The sequence below is a fragment of the Monodelphis domestica genome, chromosome 1 (assembly GCF_027887165.1).
Source record: "Monodelphis domestica isolate mMonDom1 chromosome 1, mMonDom1.pri, whole genome shotgun sequence".
In the NCBI taxonomy this organism is placed as follows: Eukaryota; Metazoa; Chordata; class Mammalia; order Didelphimorphia; family Didelphidae; genus Monodelphis; species Monodelphis domestica.
The window spans coordinates 574,654,426-574,678,921 of NC_077227.1; the positions used below are offsets into that span (position 1 = coordinate 574,654,426).

Sequence of the window (24,496 nt, forward strand, 5' to 3'; positions counted from 1 at the left end):
TAGTTAGAAAAAGATGTTGAACATGTAAGGAAAGGGACTGTGCCTGTGAATTCATTGCTCTAAGGAACTCTCGGATAAGAAAACTCCTACCAAGGTAAGTCAGTACCTTCCAAGAGCTGCCTATAGAACTGAGAATCCTTAAGCTACTATAAAATATGATGAGCTGGATGATTTCAGAAAAAGCTGGAAAGACCTGCAGGAACTGATGCAAAGAGGAAAAAAATGGAACTAGGGGCACATTGTACACAGTGACAACAATATTGGACGATGATTTTCTGTGAAAATTTAGCTTATCTCAGCAATGCAATAATCTGGGATAACCCTGAAAGACATGACGGGAATGCTATCTACTTCCAGAGAAAGAACAGTGGTAGTAGTCTTTCACATCAGTGTATCTTTTGTTTTATTTGGAGGTTTTAGTTATATATGACTTTCCTCTTACTACAATAACCAATAGGGAAGTGCATTTTGAATGACAACTTAAAAAATGAGAAGGAAAAAAAAAGAATCTTAAGCAACTTGGCCAGTGTCACACAGTATAAGTGGGAGATGGAATAGTGTATATTCGAATCCAGGCCTTCCTATCTTTAAGACCATCTCTTTTCCTACTACTAATACCACACCATATATATATATATATATATATATATATATATATATATATTGCCTCTCATCTGAAGAACTAAATGTATAAATGGCAGTATTTAATTGTGGGTGGAATATCATGATAATATGAGAAATGATTAAAGATGTTTTCAGAAAATTCTGATAGGCATGAACTACTAAAGTGAAGTGAGCAGAACCAGGAGAATATTGTAAAGAAAAACATCTTCGAAAGGCTTAAAATCAAGGAAATACCTAAACATATTTCTAGACAACTGGGATGAACAAAAGATGCAGAGATGTACATTTTTGATCAAGGCCATTACATTGATCATCCTTTAACACAAATAGTCTTATTTGTTACAAGATTTTTGTTTATTTGTTTCTCTTTGTTTTTAATGGGCAGGGGAGTAAGGGAGGCAAGCTGAAGGGGGCAATTATGTTGCCAAGCAATCAAAGTCTTTGAAACAATTTTTTTTTTAATTCATAGAAAAGAACAGAAAAAAGTTCAGAAGAAAGCACATTTACAAGCAAGACAAGCAAAATTTATTATATACTTTTTTTTAAAAGACAACAAATAGTACAGGAGCTGATAGGTAACAGTGGATAGAGCTCCAGACCTGAAATCTAGAGAACCTAGGTTCAAATATGGACTGAGACTTTTCCTAGCTGTCTGCCTCCAGGCAAGTCATTTAATCCCGATTGCCTAGTCCTAACCACTTTTCTATCTTAGAATTGATACTAAGATAAAAGGCAAGGGTTTAAAAAACCCAAATCCAAAATGGAGGTTAATAATCCTAAATGCTTTTTTAAAAAGAAATTATAGATTGAATAAACTGTATTCTGTTTGAATCAGAATTTTTTTTTTAGAATTTAGAATTAGAACATTTTTGAATTAGAAAAGATTTTCAAATTCTGAAAAATTGCTGTTTTAATTAGACATGGCATATCTAATGGGCAATGGCAATATAATATGATAGGATCTGTACTCTAAAGCTCAGGGTTCAAGTCCTACTTCCTGGCTAGGAGGCACTTGGAGTTGCTTGATCTTGAATGAGAAAGATCCAAGTTCTGATTTGACTTCAGATACTTACTAGCCATGTGACCCTAAACTAACCACTTAACCATCAATTGCCTCAGTTTCCTCAACTATAAAATGGGACTATTATAGGGACAATAATAGAATCTACTTCTCAGGGTTGTTGAAAAGATCAAATGAGGTAATATTTGTAAAGTTCTTACTTAGCACAACATCTAGAAAACAGTGGGTACTTAATAAATTGCTTTTTACCTTCTTGTCCCCTTTGGGACCCAGGCAAGCCATTTAACTTCATCATGTCTTATATTCCTCATTTGTAAAATGGGAACACTAATACTTCTCAATATGTGCCTCCTGAGTAGTCACAAGAGCTCCTTAATGATAAATAGTTGTTACATACAATGCCATAGAGAGCTAAGATAGAGTTGTTGTTTTTTTTCACTTGTGGAATCAGTTTAATAAACATATAGTCTATGTCATTGGGGTTTTGATTCTAGGGAAGGAGGATGAGTATTTACATACTTTCAAGGTGGTGTTGATGCATAGCTGAGTAACATCCTAATATGGTGTTGCCCTTAAAGAAGATGATCATGGTCAGGCCCCATTTAGATCTGGTTTCTCTTAGGTGGTAAAATGAACTGGTGTAAAATCACATTAACTTTCTCCTAGCCTCATAAAGAAGGTTTTGCCCTTTCCTCTTCTAACTAAAAGTAAATGGACCCCATTAAACACTTCCTGCTTGCTGTAATAACTCTTGACTACAGGGCCTCCTTTTTTCAACCCCTAGTTACAGCCTGGGGAAATGAGTTGTCTGGGAAGGTCTCCTTCAGGAATTAGTCTCAAACAAAAGGAGAGTTCTCTTGAATGAATGAGGTCAGCTTAAGAAAGCAACCTATTTAGTTGTAGAATCTAGAATCCACTTCTGAGGCTTTTTTTTCATTTGTTGCATATTTTAATATCTACTGAGATTGATCTACCTTTGGAGCCACTGTCTCCACTTTTTAGGCAGGGTGGTCTGTAAAACTGCCTTTAATTAATTAGCAATACTTGTCCTTGACTAAAGTAGTAGTGTCAAATACAAATAATTCTATTGACTTTAAAAACCATTAAATAACATTATCTTTGTTATATTTTTATTTAGCCAAACATTTCCTAATTTTATATTAAGATCCTTACCTTCCATCTTAGAATTAATTCTAGGTATTGAATCAAGTTCCAAAGCAGAAGAGTGGTAAGGGCTAGGCAATGGGGGTCAAGAGACTTGCTCAGGTCACACAGGAAGTATCTGAGGCTACATTTGAACCCAGGACCTCCAATTTCTGGAGAATTGGCCTGGCTCTCTCTCCACTAAACCACCTACTTGTCCCCTTACTAATTATATTTTAATCTGGTTCTGCCAAAGTTGATATTAGTGAACTGAGTTTGATACCTCTGGTTCTAGAGCACCTTTTTATGCCTTAGAATTTCATGAATTGTTCAGAAGACTTCTAGGGGAAAACCTGTTAGTTCATGCCAACTTATGGGAAGAAAGCAGGTAGGGTATTTACAGTTCACCTGGCAATGGGGGGGGGGGGGGGAGAGGAAAGGTATCATTTTAAAATAATGTCAATACAAGGAAACAGGCTGCATGGTTTTTGTCTGGTTGTTTGGTGGTTTGGTTGTTTTTATGCCCAACACAATTCATTCTCTGGAAGAGCTCATGATAATTAGGAGATAAAGGAAGAAAGACATTGTTAAAGAAAATAGACATATTCAAGCAGATCTATCATTTCATGCAACTGGATTTCCCCTCCAATGTAGCTGATTGTGTTACAACCTTGACTGCCTGTCCTAGGAATCTCTCTTCTATTTCCTCCCAGAAGTCTCCCACACAATGTGGTGGAGGCCTTCCTTGTTATACCCTGGCATTAAAAGGGCACCGGTAGAGTAATAAAAATCAGGCTGTCAACCTCATTTCTCCATCCTCACCACGTGAATAACCCATCTTTTCTCTCTATCATATATTTCCCCAATTATACCCTCTATTCTTGCTCTTCACTGAAGTTTCTCATTGGTTAAATATTGTCTCCTGCTCACATCCATGACGCCTGAACTTTCCATTGCCCTCTGTATAATACCACTCAATTCTTTGAAGATTATTGTGCCCTATGTCTCATAGTCAAACACCACCGCCAATAGAATATTGGTATTAAAAATATGAATCTTTCTTTCTCTGAGAGAAGCTTGGGTTTATTACAGGAGCCTTGTCCTACAGAGAGTCCAATCCACTTTCCTATTTAATTCTGGGCCCAATTTGTTAATCATTTTCACTGTCCCTGAAAAACATACTGATGAATAAATTTTATAGGTTGTTCATCTAACTGCATACCATAATCTAGGTAATAGGCATTCTTATTCTACATGGGTTTTCTTATGTGGATGGTAAGGTTAAACTCTTGGAGGCCCTACAGTGCTCTAGGGCTTGATGCAACAAGTTCCATCATCTTCCAATAGGAGCATTTGGAGGACTTCACTTTCCATAAGGAATCCCTCTTCCACTAAGACTCTGAACTGGATTTCCTCCATCACAGTGGCAAACATCTTTAGCATACATATATCTTCCCATTTTATGCCTGGCTTGATGTTTGTGATGAAGAGTTGTTTAAAGGGATTATTGCTATTATTATATCTTTCAAGGATATAACATTATTTTGACATCTGGATGGGGGCTAACTTGTTGGAAAAAAATATTTAAGATGGACTTTAATACTATAGAATCAAATGCTCATTCCATAATCAAAAGATAAGGAACACAATGGAATCTTGTTTTCTCTATATCTTTCAGTCAGATGTGTGATGGTAAAGATGAAGCCAATTTTAGAAAAGAAAAACCTGCCTGTCTTCACTCATACCCTCACTGAAGATGTCAAAATATGGACAAATGAGTCAGAAGGTTTCTGTGGTAAGGGAAGTACACATTTAGGTGTGGTAGTTCTACTTTTCTTCATGGTAAATAGTTTATTATTTTTTTAATATTTCCAGATATTGTCAATTTTCTTCTATTTGTCTTACTTAAACTTAAAATATGGGGTAAAGAAGACAAGAATTTCATAAAAATGCCTAAAAATTAAGTCTACTTTAAAAAAATTTTTCACAAAATCATAGTGAATTTTGGAAAGAAATATATTAACTGTAAAGAATCATCATTCTTGTAAAATAGTATTTGTATAGTTGGGGGGGGGGGGGGGACATTAATTTCACAGAAAGACTTGGAATTCTAGCTCTAACATACACTTAGCTAAGTGGCCTTGAGTCACTTTACAACAATTAACAGTAGTTTCTTCAACTGTATCTGTCTTGTATAGTTGGTTGTTTTAGGGAAATTACTTTGCAAACCTCAAAATCATATATAAATTAAAATTATCATCATCAGCTTTGTCAACAGATGCTAACAGTTACTCAGTACCTGCTATGTATAGTGTTCTGTGATAGAGATAATATGTCAGAAACAATTCCTTTACTTCAATAAGCTAAGTAATTAATAGAATTTAGGGATGGAAGGGACCATCAAGTCTATCTAGCACAATCCTCCTCTTTTTTCCAGCTAGAGAAACTGAGGACCAGAGAAGTGGTCATTTGCACAAGCTCACACAATGATTCATATAGCAGAACCAGAATTCAAATTGGGCCCTCTCATCTATATCATGCTACCTCAATCTAGTTGGTCAGATTTGCATAAAAGATAAACAACAATATAAGTCAGCATATGAGGGATGAGAGATTAAAATATGCCAGTACCACAAGTTCAAAGACAATAGAGATCACTATGGTCTTTAGTAAGCCAGAAGACTTCTTGATGAAGATAAAACCAAAATAAGGCCAAGACATGAAATGTAAACACCAAAAAATCTACTGCAAAAATTGTTCTAGTATGAAAGAGGTATTTGGCAAATTAGGTTTAGGACTAAATGGTACATGATGTAACCGTGGAAAAGGCATGTCACTAAGAATCAGGAAATCTGAGTTTTCTCCTTGTGACTTTGCTACTTGTAATTTTAAGGAAAAATCACTCTAAGCAACAATTTCTCCCCTGCAAAATGATGGCCGCACAAGATTATCTCTAAGGTCATTTAAAGACCTGATGTTACAGGCTTCTGATGTTCTGGTCCATCTCAAAAATTTAAGAAGTTGAATATGTACAGGCAAACTGTAAAGATTCTATCACTTTCTTTAGCATTTCTCTCCCTCTGCTACTCTCAGGCTCCTAACTTTTCCTCTTCTAAACACAAGGTCATCATTGCTCTCTTCTACTAGTCTTTACCTCTGCCTCAGCTCCTGTTTCTTCCAGGCTTATCTTTTTTTCTTTGCTTATTTAATGTCTCCCTCGACTTTTCTCTTCTGCCATTTGACAGTCCTCATGGCTCTCCTTGCACTATGACCACTGACTCTCCTTACTTCAGCACAATCCCCTCCTTTTTTTTTAATCTTTACCTTACTTATAAGAGCTAGGCAATGGGGATTAAGTGACTTGCCCAGGGTCACACAGCTAGGAAGTGTCTGAGGCCAGATTTGAACTTGGACCTCCTATCTCTAGATCTGGCTCTCAATAACTGAACCACCCAACTGCCCCCAGCACAATCCCTTCTAAAGGACTGTGCTAGACAGGAAGAAAACAAACAAAGAGTTAAATCAGTCACTTATTGTCTGGAGCTCTTGGCCTCCTTTGTCCATGATCTAGCCAACCATCATTACAACTGACCATGATTCCTGCTAATGGGATCCACTAGAAAGTCAAGTTGTCCCATAGAAACTGTATGTTTCCTATTTGTAGCAATCATACTATTCTCCCCTAATTGAATCTGTGCTAATTATATTAGATTGTGAGCTCCATGAGGACACTCTTTTGCCTCTTTTTTTTTTTAGCTCCACAAGACTAGTAGACCAATAAAATGTATTGAATGACTGATTGAATCTATAGCATTTCTGGATATGGCCAATGAATTTGTTTTGCTTGACCATACATAATCTGTTATGAGAATTTTGGTTTTCCTTTTTTTTTACTAGGAAGACAGAGAAAAGAATGTAAAAGGCAGAGAAAATAGATTTTTGTTCATTTAAAAATTAAATTAAATTTAAAAGTTTTTTTTAAATGAAAATAATACAATGAGTTAAGCAATATAGAGAGTACTCTCCCATCGTACTGTGAATCAGAGAGTTTAAAGTAATCTGCCAATACCATAGTAAATGTCAAAGGAAGGAGTTCAGTACAGGTGGTGTCTCCTGATTCAAGGTCCAGCAGTCTTGCCAAATCCCAATATTTGTTTCCATTTTCTCACCACCTACTCACTTGTCCACTAAACTCTACTTATCTGCATGTTACCCCATTTCCATCTCCCCTGCAAGTTTGTCCCCTTGATCTCCTCTCATTCTCTATTTATCTTTATAGACTCCTTTCCTACTACTTAAAATGTGCTTCACGATCAAGCCCTTCCTTAATTCTTATTTGACTCTACCATCTCTTCAGACTATTGTCCTATATCATTCCATTTTTTCACTGATAACTAATAGTAACAGGAAGAGTAATCATAGTGTATAATATTACATAGTATATATGCAAGTATGTAGTATATTTAACATGACAATGTTTTATAAATAATAAAATAATTGCTTAATAAGCATAGCTTATAAAAACAAAACAGGGAATAATACCACAAGATAGCTATCAAAAAGTTAACACTTCACCAAAAAGAAAGACATTCTTGGAATACATGTGAAGTCATTTTTATTTTAGCCTACAAAAAATCTTTTAGAAATAAACAGACAACTTCTAAACTTCTTTCTGTTCCTGTTAGTGCATTGGGAGAAAAAGAAAAACTTTTCAATGCCCCTCTGTTTGTTTGGTTTGTTTTTGCATGACTAATAGCAACCCTCTCCACCAACCTCCTCTCCATTAACCGAAAGGCAAAAAAATTTTTAATAATAATAATAACACAGCTCTTGTAATAGATGAACATAGACAAGCAAAACAAATACACATAGAGGTCATATCAAAAAATGTATGGTTGTGATCTTTATTTCAATCATCTCTCTGCTGGGAAATGGTTGATATTGCTTTGGTCAGAGTTTTTAAGTCTTTCAAAGCTGCTTTTCTTTAGTCAATAGTTGATAAACAATTATTAAATACCAAGTATGTAACAGGTACTGTGCTAAATACTAAGGATACAAATTTTAAAAAAAGAAAAGACAGGCTTTGTCCTCAAGGAGTTTACAATCAGTGAAGGAAGATAAAGCAAAAGGAAGTTGAAAAGGAGTTAATTAAAGGAGATACTTAATGAGAGATATTGGGGGAAGAGAGGTACCAAGAGAAGTCCAAAGAAATGAGAAAATAAAGAAATAGTAAAGTAGATCAGTGGAACAGAATAGACATACCACAAAGAGTTGTAAAAGATTATAGTAACCTTGTGTGTGACAAAACAAAAGATCCAAGCTTTGATGATGATAATTCACTACTTGGTAAAAATTATTGGGAAAACTGGAAAGCAATCTGGCAAAAATTAGATATCTACCAATATCATACCATTTACCAAAATAAAATCAAAATGGAAACATGAACTAGACATAAAGAGAAATATTATAATCAAATCAGAAGAACAGGGAACATATTACCTATCAGATTTATGGATAGGAGAAGAATTCTTAAATAAATAAGAGATAGAAAGCATTGTGAAATGTAAAATGTATAACATTGAACACATTAAATATTTTTTAGTACAAATAAAACTACTGTAGAAAAGATTAGAAGGAAAGCAATAAATTGGGGTGAGGGGGATTTTAGAGTTTCTTAGAAAAGACTCATATCTAAACAACATAGAGAACTTAATTAAATTTATAAGAAGATAAACAGTCAAAAGATATGAACAGATAGTTTTTGGAGGAAGAAATTAAAGCTATTTTTAACTATATGAAAAAATGCTCTAAACCAAGATTGATAAGAGAAATGCAAATCAAAATAACAGATATCGTCTCATACCTATCAGACTGGTTAAGATGATAAAAGGGAAAAATGACAAATGTTGGAGGGGATGTTGGAAAATGAGGACACTAACACACCATTGGTGGAGCTGTGAAATGATCTAACCATTTTGGAGAGCAATTTGGAATTATATCTAAAAAGTTACAAAGTTTTGTATACATTTTTACCACTCAGGTTTATTTCCTAAAGTGATCAGGGAAAAAGGAAAAGTATATTTTTTTCTAAAGGATTTTTAGCCATTCTCTTTGTGGTGGCAAAGAACTGGAAATTGAGAGGATGACCATCATTTGGAGATTGGTTAAACATGTTCTAGCATAAGATTATGATAGAATATTACTAAAGCATAAGAAATTATGAACAGGTCAATTTAAAAAACATAGAAAGACCTATATGAAATTATGAAAAGTGAAACAAGCAGAAGCAGGAGAATATTATATACAGCAATAGAAATATTGTTTGAAGAATGACTTGTTTATATCCACCTCCATAGAAAGAACTGATAAAAACAAGCAAGACATAGCTTTATACATAAATAACTCTTTTTTGTCAAATTATGTCTTTCACTAGTGTGGGAAGGAGATGGTGGGAATTTTAATGTAACAAAGAAATAGATTTTAAATTAGAAAAAAAAAGTCAGAGAAGTCAAGTCCCAAAGTAGTATATTCAGGAAGGGAAATGAGATGTCTGTCCGGAGTCTCCTCATTAATTAGAGGTTTCTAATTATATAAAAGGGAACCTAAGGTATACCCTTAGAATGTAGTGGGGTTTTTTTCTATTTCATCCCCCCTTTAAATCTCTTCTTCAAAATAAGAAAATTTATTTTACTTGTGACTATTCCCTCCCCAGTATAATCCTTCCTCATAATACACCAGCTCCCCAAGTTTTTCCTTCCTGAATTTGTAAATCAAACTTCATCACCAATAATTACATGAAGGTTATCCTTAAGGAGCTAAGGCGTAATGATCATTGTATTTTATACAAGGAAACAATAGAAACTGCAATATACATCAATGCAAAATTAAAATATAGCACCTATTTTATATCTAGCAAGACATGACCAAAATTATTAATCAGAAGCTTGCTACTTTTCATGTGTTGCTAACAACAAATCTTTATTCTACAAATACGAGACCTCAAAATATCCTATGTATTTCAATTAATGAATATTATTCACAGGCCAACATTCATAGACCAAATGTCTGACTGCAATTGCCTAGTCAAAAAAATTGATCAATTAAAACTAAAGAACAACATTCCAAAAGATGTCAACATGCCAGGTACTCAGTCTCTAAGCTACACAGAAATGAAAAGATTCCAATATATAGAAACTTAGCAAAGGGCTCCAAAACCATGTGGGGAAAGAATGATTTACTGATCTTTTGATTTGAACCTACAGAAAATAAGTTTATATCCTATAATGTTATTCAATTACATAATGCATTTATATACTCCCTTTCTGCAAAAACTCACAAAACATTAAATATAAAAGAATAATATAGTAACCAGATACTTACTTGTCCCAGGACCATTTCAATCTAAATACCATTTTTTAAAATGAGAAGATATAGACAATAATATTAGCAAGATCAAGATCATTAACAATTAAAATGATAGCTAAGGAGGCATTTGGGTGGCTCAGTGGATTGAGAGCCAGGCCTAGAGATGGAAGGTCTTAGGTTCAAATTTGACCTCAAACAATTCCTAGCTGGGTGACCCTGGACAGCTCACTTAATCCTCATTTTCTAGCCCTTACCACTCTTCTGCCTTGAAACCAATACACAGTATTGATTCTAAGATGGAAGGTAAGGGTTTAAAAAGAAAATAATAGCTAACAATATCTGCATCTCCTTTAAGGTTTGGGCTTTTATTTTTAAGTTTTCATCATTATAGCAAGTCTATCCAACAAGAAATAAAGGTATTATTATTCCTGTTTTACAGACAAGGAAATGAAGGCTTGGTACTGCCCATACTATATAAATGTCAAAGGAAGTATTCTAACACAGGTCTCTCTTGACTCCCAGATTCAATACTCTTGTCAATTCCCTGCCCTTACTGCCTCACCACCCACTTCTCTATCCATGCTTTCTGGTTTCTGATCCTTTGATTGCTCTACAAAACTATGTTCTCAAAAGGTCTCTTAATTTTCAAATGTTCTTTACCCAGGTCTCAATATTAACCTCACTTGATAATCATTGTCTTCACATTTCTCCTCTCACTCTCTTCTAAAACCTTACCATTTTAGTTTCTGACATCACACAAATTTAAATGCCCATTTCAATATTCTTCTACCACCTCCATGCATTATCCTGTGCCCTCTTCTCTATATGTGTTTCTCTCATTTGATGATCCTATCTTCTCCTATGGGTGTCTTCTCTTTGTAGTAAACTTCTAGATCTATATATCCTGTCCTAATGTCTCCCTTAAATCTAGTCCTGAATTGCCAGCTGTCTAAACGCTGTATATCCCACATGCACCTCAAATTCAGCATGTCCAGAAATGAAACTAGTCTTGTCCTTAAATTAACCTTTCCTCCAAATTTCCATGTTTACTGAAAAAACCCTGCCACCAGCCCATATCCTCAGTTATTCCAGTTTAGAACCTAAATCAATCCAGAGTCTTTCCTTCTCCCTCATTCACTCCATACAATCATTTGCAAAGTCAGTAACTGATGAATTGAATAATGTACTCAGAAATTAAGATGTTTCAATAGACTAGAACAATGGGCCATATCTAATGAAAAATGACATCTAATAATTAATCATTTGACATTTTAACTTAATAATAAATTATTTACAAACATCTAATAACACAAAGTCTTATACTTGTGTTCAAATAATCAGCAACACATATATAGGATGGGCAAAGTGTGGCTAAACAAGAAGTGACATAAAGAATATTTGGAAGGTTTGGGAAATGACACAGCATGTTCAGTATGAAAAAGAATATGACATAGCAGCCAAAAAGTTGAATATGATATTAGTTTGCATTGAGAAGCATCATGTCCTGAACAAGAGCAATAATCTTCCCACTGTACTCTGAGTGAGATATATTTCACAGCTGGAACACTATGATCAGTTCCAGACATCCCATTATGGGAAGAACATTGATAAGATGAATAATGTAGTGAGGAAGGTAACCAGAATGGTAGACTCCAAACTGTGCTATACAAGTATCAGTTGAAGGAAGTAGGAACCTGAAGAAGGCTCAGAAGAGGAGGAAAGAATGGATCATGATAAATGTTATCTGCACTATTTAGCCTCAAAGGGAAAAACTACAAGTACCACCGCTGAGAGGACGAATTCATACTAATAAAAAGAAAAACTTCTTAACAGTTATAGCTATTCAAATATCAAATAGATCTGCCTCATAAAGTGAATTCCTATAACTGATTTTGTTTCCTTTATTCAGCCTTGTCCAACTGTCTGTGACCCCATTTGGAATTTTCTTGGCAAAGATACTAGAGTAGTTTGCCATTTCCTTCTCCAGCTCATTTTTCAGATGAGAAAACTGAGGCAAACAGGGTGAAGCAAATTGCATAGGGCCACATAGATAGTAAATGTCTAAGGCCAGATTTGAACTCAAGAAGCTGAATTTTCCTGATTCCAAGCACAGTGCTCTATCTACTGTGCCACTAAGCTGACCACCTTGAAAGCAGGGCTTGTTTTTTCTTGTTTTGTTTTGTTTTTGTCTTTCTTCATATCTCCAACACTTAAATATAGTGTGTGTTACATAGGAAGCACTTAAAAATGCTGATTCACTGCTTAAAGGCATTGCAGAGTCTGTATTCCTGTTTAGGAAAGTGCTAGACTAGAGCCAACCAAGAGATTCTGTGATTTTATAAGGAAATAACAGTAGCTCATACCAGTAGAATGAATAATAAATCAGCATTAGAGACTGTCAGAAGGTCCCTTCAGACTTTTATTGATATAAGCTACATAGATGCCTTTCTTTGCAATATGTAAATAAGAACAACCAAAATGAAGATGGAACAAAGCAGAGGCATCATTGCTCAGTAAATGTGCCAAGACTTCAAAGGAAAGAATTATCTCAAGTTTGCAGCCTATCAGTCTAGAATTAAAGCTTCAATAAAAAATTTAGAGCTGGTTGGCATGGGCTATGTAACCATTAAGGCTAACTATACCACCCATACAGTGATAAAATTACAAAGAGACAGTTTGAAGTTACAGTTACGTTGAATTCTAGTGTTCATTTCAACTACCGGAGTCTAGAACCATGGAATATTTCTTAACTATCTATGTTTATGTGCTCTGTTGTTCAATTGATCCTCCTAGAAAGGCAACTAAGAGAACAAGTAGTACTTGTGTCTCCCCAAGTGTCCCATTAACCTGTGGTTGAAATTGTTCCCTACTTCAGTCTTGATATATTCATGTTATGCTAGCAACATATCTGATGCTTCTCTGGGCCACGAACAATGGCTATTGCCTACTTAAATAGTACAAGACAATTCTCTTTAACTCTTTTTTTTAAAAACCCTTACTATCTGTAAGCAATACTAGGTACCAGTTCCAAGACATTAGAGTAGTAAGGGTTAGGCAACTGGGATCAAATGACCTGCCTAGGAAGTGACTAAGTCCAGGTTTTAACCCAAGATCTTCTGTCTCCAAGCCTGGTGTTCTATCCACTGAGACACCTTGCTACCCATATTTCCTTGACTCTTAAATAGAATCATGCCAATAGATACAAGCCCCAGAATTTGCACCTATAACTTAAGGACATCCTTAATTGTAGATGACCCAAGGTTTAGCCAAAATATCCATAATATTCATAATAACTAGGCTTCACATCTCCAAAGTAACACTACAGGATAACTAGCTATGTAAATCTGAAAAAGTTATTTCCACTCTCTAGGCTTCAGTGTCTTCATCTCTAAATAAGGTAGAAGGGAATTGTGGAGAAGGATATGGGGTTTGATTGATTTATTTCAAAGATCCCCTTCAGTTCTAATATTCTGTATTAGTGAAAAAAAATGGGTTAGGAAAAAGAAGATGGAGACTACAAGCTAGACAATAAGCAACTTATATTTACAAAGTAAGTAACACTTGGTACTAAGTATTCATTTCTTTCATAATTGATTTCATTCCATATTAGTCTAGAAGACTTAAAATCTATAGATCAATGGATTAAGAATATTTATATAGGAAGAGGCTTTAGAGATCACCCAGTCTAACTCCCTTAACTTTATAGAGGATTTGAGGGGGAGAGTTATTAAAAAACAGATTGACGAATAGATATAGATAAGCATAATGAATAAGTGTTTAAAAAGTTAAAACTTATATAGTACTTCCTGAGTACAAAGAGTTTCAAAGTATAATCATATCAGATGATAAATTTGGAACTGGTGAGTGACTCTACTCAAAAAGTTACTAGTAGTTGATGTCTGGAAAGAAGTGTCTAGAGAAGAGTCTTTACTGTTTAACATTTTTCTTATCCACTAAAAGGATGAGGGCATAGTAGAACACTTCACAAATTTGCAAATTATTTTAATCAAGTAGAATAACAAACTAGGTGACAAACCTAGATCCAGTAAGTCATTGAAATTTCCTCATCTAAAAAATGAGAATATCTTTATTTCTCTTCAACTCTGTGGGCCTCAGTTTCCTTATCTATAAGTTTAACAAACAAGTTTGAAAGGTTTAAAAATTCTGACCAATTCAATGACTGACCATAATTCCAAAGGATTCATGATGAAACATGCTATCTACCTCCAGATAGAGAGCTTTCTCCACCTTTATCACAAGGGATGAAGACTGAAGCATATTTTCTTCTCTTTCTCTCTCTCTCTCTTTTTTAATGGAACAGAGTTAATATGAGAATTTATCTTGTATGATTATATCTATTTGTAATTTTTTCCCTTCCTTCTCAGTAAGTCTACAAGAAAAGGAGAGGAACAGAATTTGAACTAAAAATTAAATTAAATTGAATTATTTTAAAATGAGAATGTTGGCCTCTAAGATTCCTTCTAGCTCTAAATCTATAATTCTATGATCACAGGACATATTTTTTCTGGAGACCTAGTACCTAACAAAGTATCTTGCATGTAGTATTTTAACTGAACTGAAAAGGAATGTGTATAAAATCTGTAATCTTTAAAATACTATATAAATGTCAGCTACTATCCTTATTACTTTAAAGCTCTCAAATTTGTAAAGGGGCAGCCATAAGTAACTTGCTCAATGGTGCTAAAAATAAGGCACATTTGGGGGCTCAATGGATTAAGAGTCAGGCCTAGAAATGAGAAGTCCTCAGTTCAAATCTAACCTCAGACATTTCCTACCTGTGTGATGCTGGGCAAGTCACTTAGTCCCCATTGCCTACCCCCCACCACTCTTTTGCCTTGGAGCAAATATACAGGATTGAGTCTAAGATGGACACTAAGTGTTAAAAAAAAAAAAGAAGCCACATCTTCTATTCCTTCATAAAAGTGAAAGGTCTGCAAATTTGTACATTGCACATATTTTCAGACTTTTTCAATGTATCGATCTGTTGTGCTGACTTTTTTTTTTTGGTCTTTAAAAATATTGTCATATAGGATCGCTCTCTAGAGAAAAGGAAGGAAAAAGATAGAAGGGAAAATTGTGGTAATGTAAAAAAAACAAAGGCCATCAATAAAAACTTATTTAAAAGAGAAAAGAAAGTGTCTTAAACAAGGAGAAATAAAAATAAAATTTTAAAACTACATTGATTTTATTACTAACCATTTGAACATTTCTAAATATCCAAGAATAATGATAGCATTCTATGAAAATAACTTGCTATTTATTCTAGAGGCAGAACAACTCCTTCCAAAGCATCTGAAATCAACAGAACATTTGCTGGTGAATAAGTCAGGCAAAACAATCAAACTGAAAGTCAGTCATTTCCAGCTTGGTCATCTTGGACAATGCTATTCTCCTCCAGTGGAATAACGATACAATTCCCTTCAGGATAAATCAGAAGAAAAACTGCACCTTAGCTGGCCAAAGAGAATCCTACTGGTTCCCTGACTTCAACCTCTTCTTAAATTACCCTTAAAAAAAGAAGAAAGAAAAAAAGTCTGAAGATGGATTCAAAGGGTATAAAACACACTTAATTTTACAAGGCTCACAGACACTTTGCCAGAAGCTTAAGGACCATCTTTCCTGAAGCAGCTAGGTTGTACAGTGGATAGAGCACCAAATCAGGAGTCAGGATAGACCTAAGTTCAAATCCAGCCTCAGAAACTTATTAGCTGTGTGACCCTGGACAAGTCATTTAACCCTGTTTGCCTTTTTAAAAAATTAAAGGAAAAAAAACAGGCTGTCTTTCCCATCCAAATTTATAGTATATCATCATTTGTTGCATTCTTTTTTGACTTCCTTTCATTTTGTCTCTTATCACTCTTGCAACTGGGCACAGCAAAGCAAAGACAGGAGGAGATCTATCAGGCAACAGCCTTTATTAAATTCCTAGAGTGTTCTGGAACTGAAAGAGAACCATAACAATGGGGCAAAATACAACAGGATATGAACCCTGAGAAGTTGGTTAAGGATTTTGCTTTTCTAACAAACTACTTTTGTCAAGGTAAAACTCATCTTTCTTTTTGCATATATTCTCAGACCTAGGCATAGTGCCAGGTACTTAGTAAGACAGAGTTTAATAAATGCTCTATCTAAGTATGCCTTATTGATCCTTTACTCAGACACATTATATAATAAATCTTACCACTTTTTATTGCCATCCCACCCAATAGTTTAAGACAGTTATCTGTCTTTTGCAAAATTGCAGTGCATTTCTTTTTTTTTTGTGTAAACTTGATTTAAATGAAATACAGTTCTGGCCCAATGAACCCATTTATTGATGCCTGTTATTCACAACTCTCTGTGAAGATATTTAAAAGATTAGGACAAACTATGAAAATGGTCCCAATGTTCTTTCTGGCCTATGACTCTATGATTACAAAGATTGTAATAAGAGAGATGTCAGAGTCTAATCAAAATAATTATTCCCATCAATCTGTATTTCTTACAAAGCACTTATAAGCAAGGCCATAGTTGAACTTATAGTTCTCTTGTATTCTACACACAACTACAGTCTTCTCTCAATATCTGATCTATTATTTTGAAAGCAAATTAAACCAAACTTGCTGGTTGATTGGGGAGGGGAGGGGGTTGGTACAGTTAAGGACAAACTTCTCTGGTACTTTTCAAAGGAAGCATCTTATACCCTCTTATCTTTATTATGAGAGGCAACATTAACACTACCCCTGAAGCCTTGAACTTCAAGTTCAGATGTCAACTCTGACACATGTATTGGCTGTGGGAAATTAGGCAAGTGACTAACTCTTAGTGATCTAGGGAAATCTCTAAAACTAGAAGTTGCAGAGAGTTGAAAACTTCCATTGGTGGGGTCAGTCTTACCTGGGAGTCCCCTAAATCATTGAAACCATAACTACAATTCTTATCTCTATCTTTAGATTATGAAGAAGCCTTGACAGCCTGCTATGTTTCCTATTAATCCCTGTATCTATCCCTAAACTAAAGCAAAGAGCTTTGCACTTGCAAAACTGCTCTGAAATGTTTGAAGAATAAATTAATTTTATGGACTGCTCCCCCATACCTCCTCCCAATATTGCTGAACATTGAAATTTCACACAAACAAGAAATAAAGCCTTTTATTCCACAACTAAAAATCAGATTTAAAATGCAAATCTCCACTGTCTGAGTTCAAATTTACACTAATAGATAAATGACTAATATCAGACCCTAGAAATACTTAAAATATACTGAAAGACTTTACAGAGTGCCAGGCAAAGAGGCTAATGGGAGAAGGCTAAACAAAGGAAAGGAGAGGTTAGGAACGCTCTAATTTACAAAAGTTTCTGAATGGTCAGCCCCAGTCTCAAACATTCCTCAGTTCTCAACTCCATATCAAAAGAACTACAAAGGACTAAGAGTTCTTGTGAACCTATGACCCAGAATATAAAGATATCATGTGAACCCAGATAACTCTTTATACGATCTTCAAGAACTATTAATTATTCCACAAGCACTGAAGAAAAATATTTGGTGATGGAGAGAAGAGGAAGATATAATTTTATAATTCTCTTATTATAAAGTTATCCTTTGAAGAGTGGTTATATGATAGAGATGAGAACTGGATTATCAACTAGAAGACAGGGATTCTATAGTACACCCGCTGGTTGATCATGAACAACTATTATAGCTCTATGAGACTTAGTTTCCTCACCTCCAAAATTGGGACATTGTGAGAAAAGAACCAAATGTTTGCTTAAATATCTGACCAGCTTAGGTTGGAGGGTAATTGTGGGAATCGAATAATTAATACTATAGTATATGATAACAAATAATAATAAATATATTTAATATGAAAGGGTAAGTGTAAGCAAATAGTGGATAAACGATTATTCAAGAATTTGGTTAGCCTAGGGTTCCTTCCCTAACCACCATCCAAAGAGATTTCATGTACCAGTACCACAATAGTACCTAGTAATGAATCATATATTCAGGCAGAACCTCGGAACCACAGATCTTAGCACCTAGAAAGTTTAAAAAGTAAATAACTATTCCTCCCCAAGAGTTTCAAATTCACACTAAGGGATATGGCTGATAAAATCTCAAATATCATCTATTCCAACTCCAACTCCTATCTTATATATAAGCTCTCTTCATAATGTCCCTGTCTATGATCATAAGCTTGAAGAAAAATAGTGACAAAGAACTCACTACCTAACAAAGAAGCTTATTCTACTGCAACAAAACTCTTACCATTAAAAAATTTTGCCATTATTGAGCCATAATCTGCCTCCTGGAAATTTCTATCAGTTTATCTTAGTTTTGCCTCTGGAACCTAGTAGATCAGAATCTAATCCCTCTTTGATATGCCAGCTCTCCAAACACTTAAAGATACTTAAAGATAAAGAGAGATAACTATCATATACACTTCCCCTCAATTTTTTTTTCTCTCTGGATAAACACAGAGGATCAACGTTGGAATCTCTCCATTTCTATGTATTTCTCACAATATTCCAAAGTCAAATAGCCTAGCAAGTATCTTGCACCTAGAAAGTACTTAATAAATGTTTCTTGAATTGAACTGAAAATAAAAACTACTGGGCTTTCTATTCTGTTTTTTCATAGTCACTCACTGATATGGAAAAATCAAGAACTGTTAATATTCAGAATAGATACCTCTGTTTTTTGCATAAAGGATGCCAAAGCAATATGTGGTTGATCTAAGTCCTCCATATACATTTCATTTCTCCATGGATTTCTCTATCACTGCCTTTCCATCCTTTCTCTTTTCTCCCTTATCCTTTTCATCTTTAGCCTCCTGCCTGTGTTCTTTCTCCCAACTTAATTAGCACAGAGCCTTTCTTGTGTAACATGGAAGCTCAAGAAATATTTGTTAAATGAATGATTCTTTCTTCTCTCTATTGCTCTATTTTCATACCAAAGCTTTCACAACTTCTCTAAATTGGGAACCCATTCCCCCATCCCCAATTTTCTGGGTTTATTTTATCTGGTTTATCTTTTATTCTTGACATAATGGAATCTATGCCCTTCCCATTCCTTATGCTAGAACAAATGATAAACGTTTGAGAGCCAGTCCCTCCCATGTATCCCTGGGGCCTAGGCCTGTCAGGATATTTTATAGGGGAAAAAAACAACTCAACATCTATTCTAAAACAGAATTTTTTTAAGAACACACACACACACACACACACACACACACACATACCTTGTCTTATAAAACCTGCCTCATTTTCCACACTGAGTCTCTTTTAGCCTTAGTAAACATAGAGTTACAAAAGTGGCCCTAGTACCTTTTGTTTTCTTCACTCTCCAAGCAAAAGTCAGATCCAGAAAATAGAACAAAAAAGGAATAAAATCCCAAATCAGTGCTCCTGAATAATTAGCATTGATTAACACTAAAATAAGAAAACCCTGTCCTCTCTTGTTATCAAGATCTATATCTTAACGTTTCCCATTTTAAGTTTCCTTGAACCACAATGAGGACCATACCTAGAGAAGATATGGCAAGGAATCAATTTAGTAAGGTAATAAATAATGCCCTAAACAAATATATGATGTGGCCATAAATGCATTAAGCCCCTCTAACTGCATCCTGTAAATTCTTTTGACAGCATCCTCTTCTGGAAACCACACATTCTAATGTAGATTTTTGGGATTTTCCTCCAGGATCTCATAAACTTCACAAATAGTAATCAATGAAGAAAGAAAAAAAAAAAGACCCTCTTCGATAGGATATAGTGAAATTGAACATGTGTCTAAGCTACTTTTCCATAGGCAGTCAATTCATTCTAAGCACTAAAGCCTGCAGCTGACCATTGTTGAACACTAAATATTGTTCAGACATTTGGTTCAGAATATGCAAAAAAAAAAAATATTGTAGGGAATGAATATTTTAGACACTCTCAAAACTAGACAAAGATCACTCCCTTTTCAACAAAAACTTAGTATATGACTATCACTACTGTTGTTGCTCTTTGCTGTCAGTCTGCACACTCACTCTATATTTTAACTTTACCTACACCATCACCAAAGGCTTTTTTGAGTTGAACAGCTGAATGACAAAAGAACAACTGAATGGTAAAGTTGGTGGAGAAAGTTATGGCTTGGGGGAGGGAGGTGGAAATGTGATTTAGCAACTCCACAAACTAAATTCAATGAAATAGGAGACTTTGTAACTTTTTAGAATAGGCTAAAGATTATTCACCAACAGTAGTATAATCAAGTCATTTGTTTTATTAAAACAAATAAAAGCAAGAGAAATTAATTCATTTCTGTAGACTTCACTCTGGCCATTTGTTCACTTGAGCTATGCTAAAATGTTTATAACATGCACTAAGACTGTATAACACACAGCAAAATACAGACCTTATAAGTAAAGGCTGAGAGCTTGGGAAACATGAGAGGAACATGCTCAACCCCCATATAGTTTATATATTGCAGGATGACAGTATCTGCTTAAAGTAAAATGCATCATACCTTAAAGACAGCTGAGCCCTTCAAGAAAATTCAGAGATCATCTGAGAGACCAGGTTAAGGCAGAGAATGTCCTCAAAGGTTTCAAATTTGGCACTGGAGAAACCAGTGTTAAGCGGTAGGGATTGTCTCTCTGTGGGCTTCCCCTTTGATCTGATTTAGTGGAGTCTTGTTTCGAGGATAGGAAGAAGCACTTAATGCCCCTCACTCAGCCCAACACAAAACTCAGCACCAGGTCGGCGTGACACAAGCCTTCTGTCATAGGAGGAAAAAAGGAAGGTTTCAAAGCTATCTATTCTGGAACTACAACAAAAACAAAATAGTAATAATAATAATAATAATAATTTCACAATATAGCCTAGCAAGCTGTTCTTTCAGTCTTGGGTCCCCGCTGTGTGAAATGATAAATGGTCCAGTTTTATGTCTTATTAACACTGAAGTGTTTTTCTGGGTCAGGTTGCTCTTAATCAGGTACATACTAATCTGTCAGTCTAAACCACCATCAACTTCAAGTTGGTTTTTTTTTTAAAGGAACATGAAAGTTTTGTAGGATTTTTTTCTTCAAGTAGACAGAAATACAACTCTAGAGAATTCAGTGTTAGAAAAAAAGAAGTAGATGTAAATCATGAAGAAAAGTGAGCTGAACAAAGTGGTTCCTTTCCTCAGGACAAGGAACTGACAAAGAGATGAAATTAAAACACTGAACCCCTCTTTCTCATCCCTGTCTTCTAGTTCATTTATTTCCACAAAAGGTAAAATGATTCTCAAAAAAAAAAAAGCTTTTTGCACATTATCAAAAATGCTCTCCATCAAAAAATCAGTTAACACAAAATTCATATATATTAACTGATTCCCACTATGTTACTTTAAAATTATTTATGCTAATAATGAAGCTTACCTGGACTCCATTTTTTGTTTTTAGTATTGTATTTGTTTCCCAAATACCTGTGTTCAAATTTAACCTGAAAAAATATTTACTTGAGGAATACTCATCAAAGCATAGGGTCAGTCATATGAGTGAGAAGAGTCAGAATATACCGTTTATGTTTGAAGCTAAGAACAGGAATATAGAATACATTTAACATCAATGTAATTTTTAGCTACTTCCTTATTATTGTCAGAGTTCCATGAATTCCAGCACATGGATGCCAAAGAAAAATAAAGCAAGCTAAGGAGGATTATTGGATTTAAGGCTATAAGGAACCTCAGAGATCATCTAAGTCCAACTGTCTTATTCTACAGATCAGGAAACTGAAGCCCTGAGAGGTGCTGTGTCCTACCTAAAACTGCACAGGTGGTAAACAGTTACCAGTGATTAGATTCCAATCCACACCCTTTAATCCTATACCCCAAACTCCTTCTATTATATTATACCATGGGTCCATTGTGATTGCATCTTTGATTGTCCTTGTGGCATAGTCATCATTGCCAAATCCTTCCTCAGATGTACTTTGTGTCTAAGACCTCAGGCTATCTGTACAATAAACCAATGCACAAGATTTACCCCTAAGAAGCACAGACACAAAAAGAAAAACCCAGTCCTGGCCAGCCCTATTCAGATTCATCAAAACTATTTTGTGTATTGTGTTTCTTTGCTCAATTTCCTTCCAAAAACACACAATTCAACTACAAGAAGAAAAAGTTTGTTAACTAATACCAACCCAAGAGGCTGCCTTTTATCTATTACTGGGCAGTCTCAGAGTAAAAAGAGGCTATAGCCCTTCCTAGGAGTCCTGGGAACAGCTCTTGCCTTTCTGACTCCACAGACCAACTACTGTGCCTTCTTGACTGTAGTTAACATATTTAAGTGTTCAAAGAATAGTTTGTTTAAATTAAATAATAATTCAGAACTACCACTAAGGATAGCTTTTACAATTCTGGGCATAAAGGCATAGCTTCATTAGAAATGCAAAATACATTTAGGATATTATAGCTGCAATTGCCAGCATAGTGTCAATTTACAGACACATCTAAAAGTTTCCATAGATCCAGCTAATAAGAATGGTCTTCAGAATCGGCTTAATCCTCTTCTCTTTACCAGCTAAATCAAGCCTCTATGGCAATGTCTGGAATGACAACCTAGTAACCTCACTGATCTTGCTCTTCTCACTCTGTGGAACCTGCCAAGAAACTCTTCAACTGCTTCTACCACTGAAAATAAAGAGTGGAAAGACTAAGGCTTATTAATTTGCAATGGCTGCAGGCAATCTCACAGAAAACAACTATGGTTTGGGGCACAGTCCTAGAATAAAATGAGACTTTTAACCTCCATATTCAAGAGTATTGACATAAACTAACAGGGATCATTTGATTTGTTCATTCTCAGATTCCTAAGGTAGATGGGCAATCTAGTAACTTGGCTAGCTTCACTTTTGGCACACAAAATAGACTAAATCGAATCCCCTGTGGTCCAGGGGCTTGGACCAATTCGGCTAAGATATAGAACTTGACTCTTAGAATGAGAGCATAAGATTGGGGAGGGGGTCAAGAAACCTGGGGTCAGAACCAAGATTTTTACCATCTGAGTAATTTTTGATGACTTCTTCTACTCTCTGGACCTCAATTCCTTCCTCTATAAAATGAAGTTGAGCCAGACAGATCTCCAAAACCTCTACCCATTCTAACATTCTATGTTCTGAGGTGTTTTCAAACTATTACAGTCCATATCTTATGTTCTAACATCCCTTCCAGCTCTAACCTTCTACAATTCAAAAATAATCAAAATCTATAGGATTTAAATACATTTCTACGAGAATATTGTATTTGCAGCCAAGGGACTTGATATTACCTTTACCCTGCTACCTGAGAAGTTAGGAGTCCTATTCATTCAAAACTAAATCATGGCCATTTTAACTTGACTCCACAGATGTTTCTGTATGGATCCCCTGCCTCTTAAACTGATTTATCCACCTCTGGTCCAATGCCAATCTAGCCATTTAGATGTTACACTTGCCAAAAGTCACTCTCCAATCTGTCTCAAGGTTACACTTGCCATGAATCACTATTCCAATCCATCTCATAAGGCAATTCTACTCAAAGGAGAATGACTGTGAACAAATTCAAATTTAACTGTATTCAAAATTCCATATTTCTGCATCTAACCTACTAAAATTGTCTTTTTATAAAATGGGACTGTAAGTCAAGGCTCTCTGGTAACAGAATAGTTTGTATTCCTTTGACCCAGAGATCTGACCACAGATAATATATCCTCCAAAAGTGAAAGATACATGAACCAAAAGTAGTATTTTTCATACTTGTTCAATCATCATTTTCTTTTTTTTTTTTTAACCCTAACCTTCAGTCTTAGAATCAATACTTAAATTGGTTCCAAGGCATAAGAGCAGAAAGGGCTAGGCAATGGAGGTTAAGTGACTTGCCCAGGGTCACTCAGCTAGGAAGTATCTGAGGCCATATTTGAACCTAGGGCTTCCTGTCTCTAGGCCTGGCTCTCAATACACTGCCCCCTCAACCTTCTTTTTCAAAGAGGATCAATGATATCACAAAAATGATATTTTGAGGAGAGTAAATTGGACTTAAGTAAGGTAGACTTGTGCAAAAAGTTGAAAATAAAGTAGATATTCATTAACTGGAGCATGAATGAACTAATTTAATAGAAAATTAGTGAATTCTGAGAAAGATTGAATATATGTTTTCTTGAGAGAGAAGGAAGATAGGAAGGAGAGAAGGCAGATTTTCATTTGAAAATAAAAAATTTAGTTTAAAAAATTTTTTAACAAAATAATGACTATAAGGGATTTAGGGAAATATGGTCAAACTTATAGGAACCAGTGAAGAATGAAAATCAGGGGGGAAATTAGACAATGCTATTACAATGTA

The 24,496-nt window shown here is 35.1% G+C and overlaps 1 protein-coding gene across 11 annotated transcripts in view; it reads right to left on the reverse strand.

Annotated features, from left to right (window-relative positions):
- The window catches only part of GREB1 (growth regulating estrogen receptor binding 1), a 233,818-nt gene that overhangs the window by 148,825 nt on the left and 60,497 nt on the right, over window positions 1-24,496 (reverse strand). For 3 of the 11 annotated variants that reach the window (XM_056813486.1, XM_056813491.1, XM_056813484.1), the window contains exon 1: window positions 20,663-21,020. The exons of 2 other annotated variants lie outside the window; for them this stretch is intronic. The gene's annotated coding sequence lies outside the window, so the exon portion shown is untranslated. Of the gene's footprint in view, window positions 1-20,662; window positions 21,057-24,496 lie in introns of those variants that run through there. 6 more of the 11 variants (XM_056813490.1, XM_056813488.1, XM_016428803.2 and 3 more) reach the window with 5 other exon arrangements.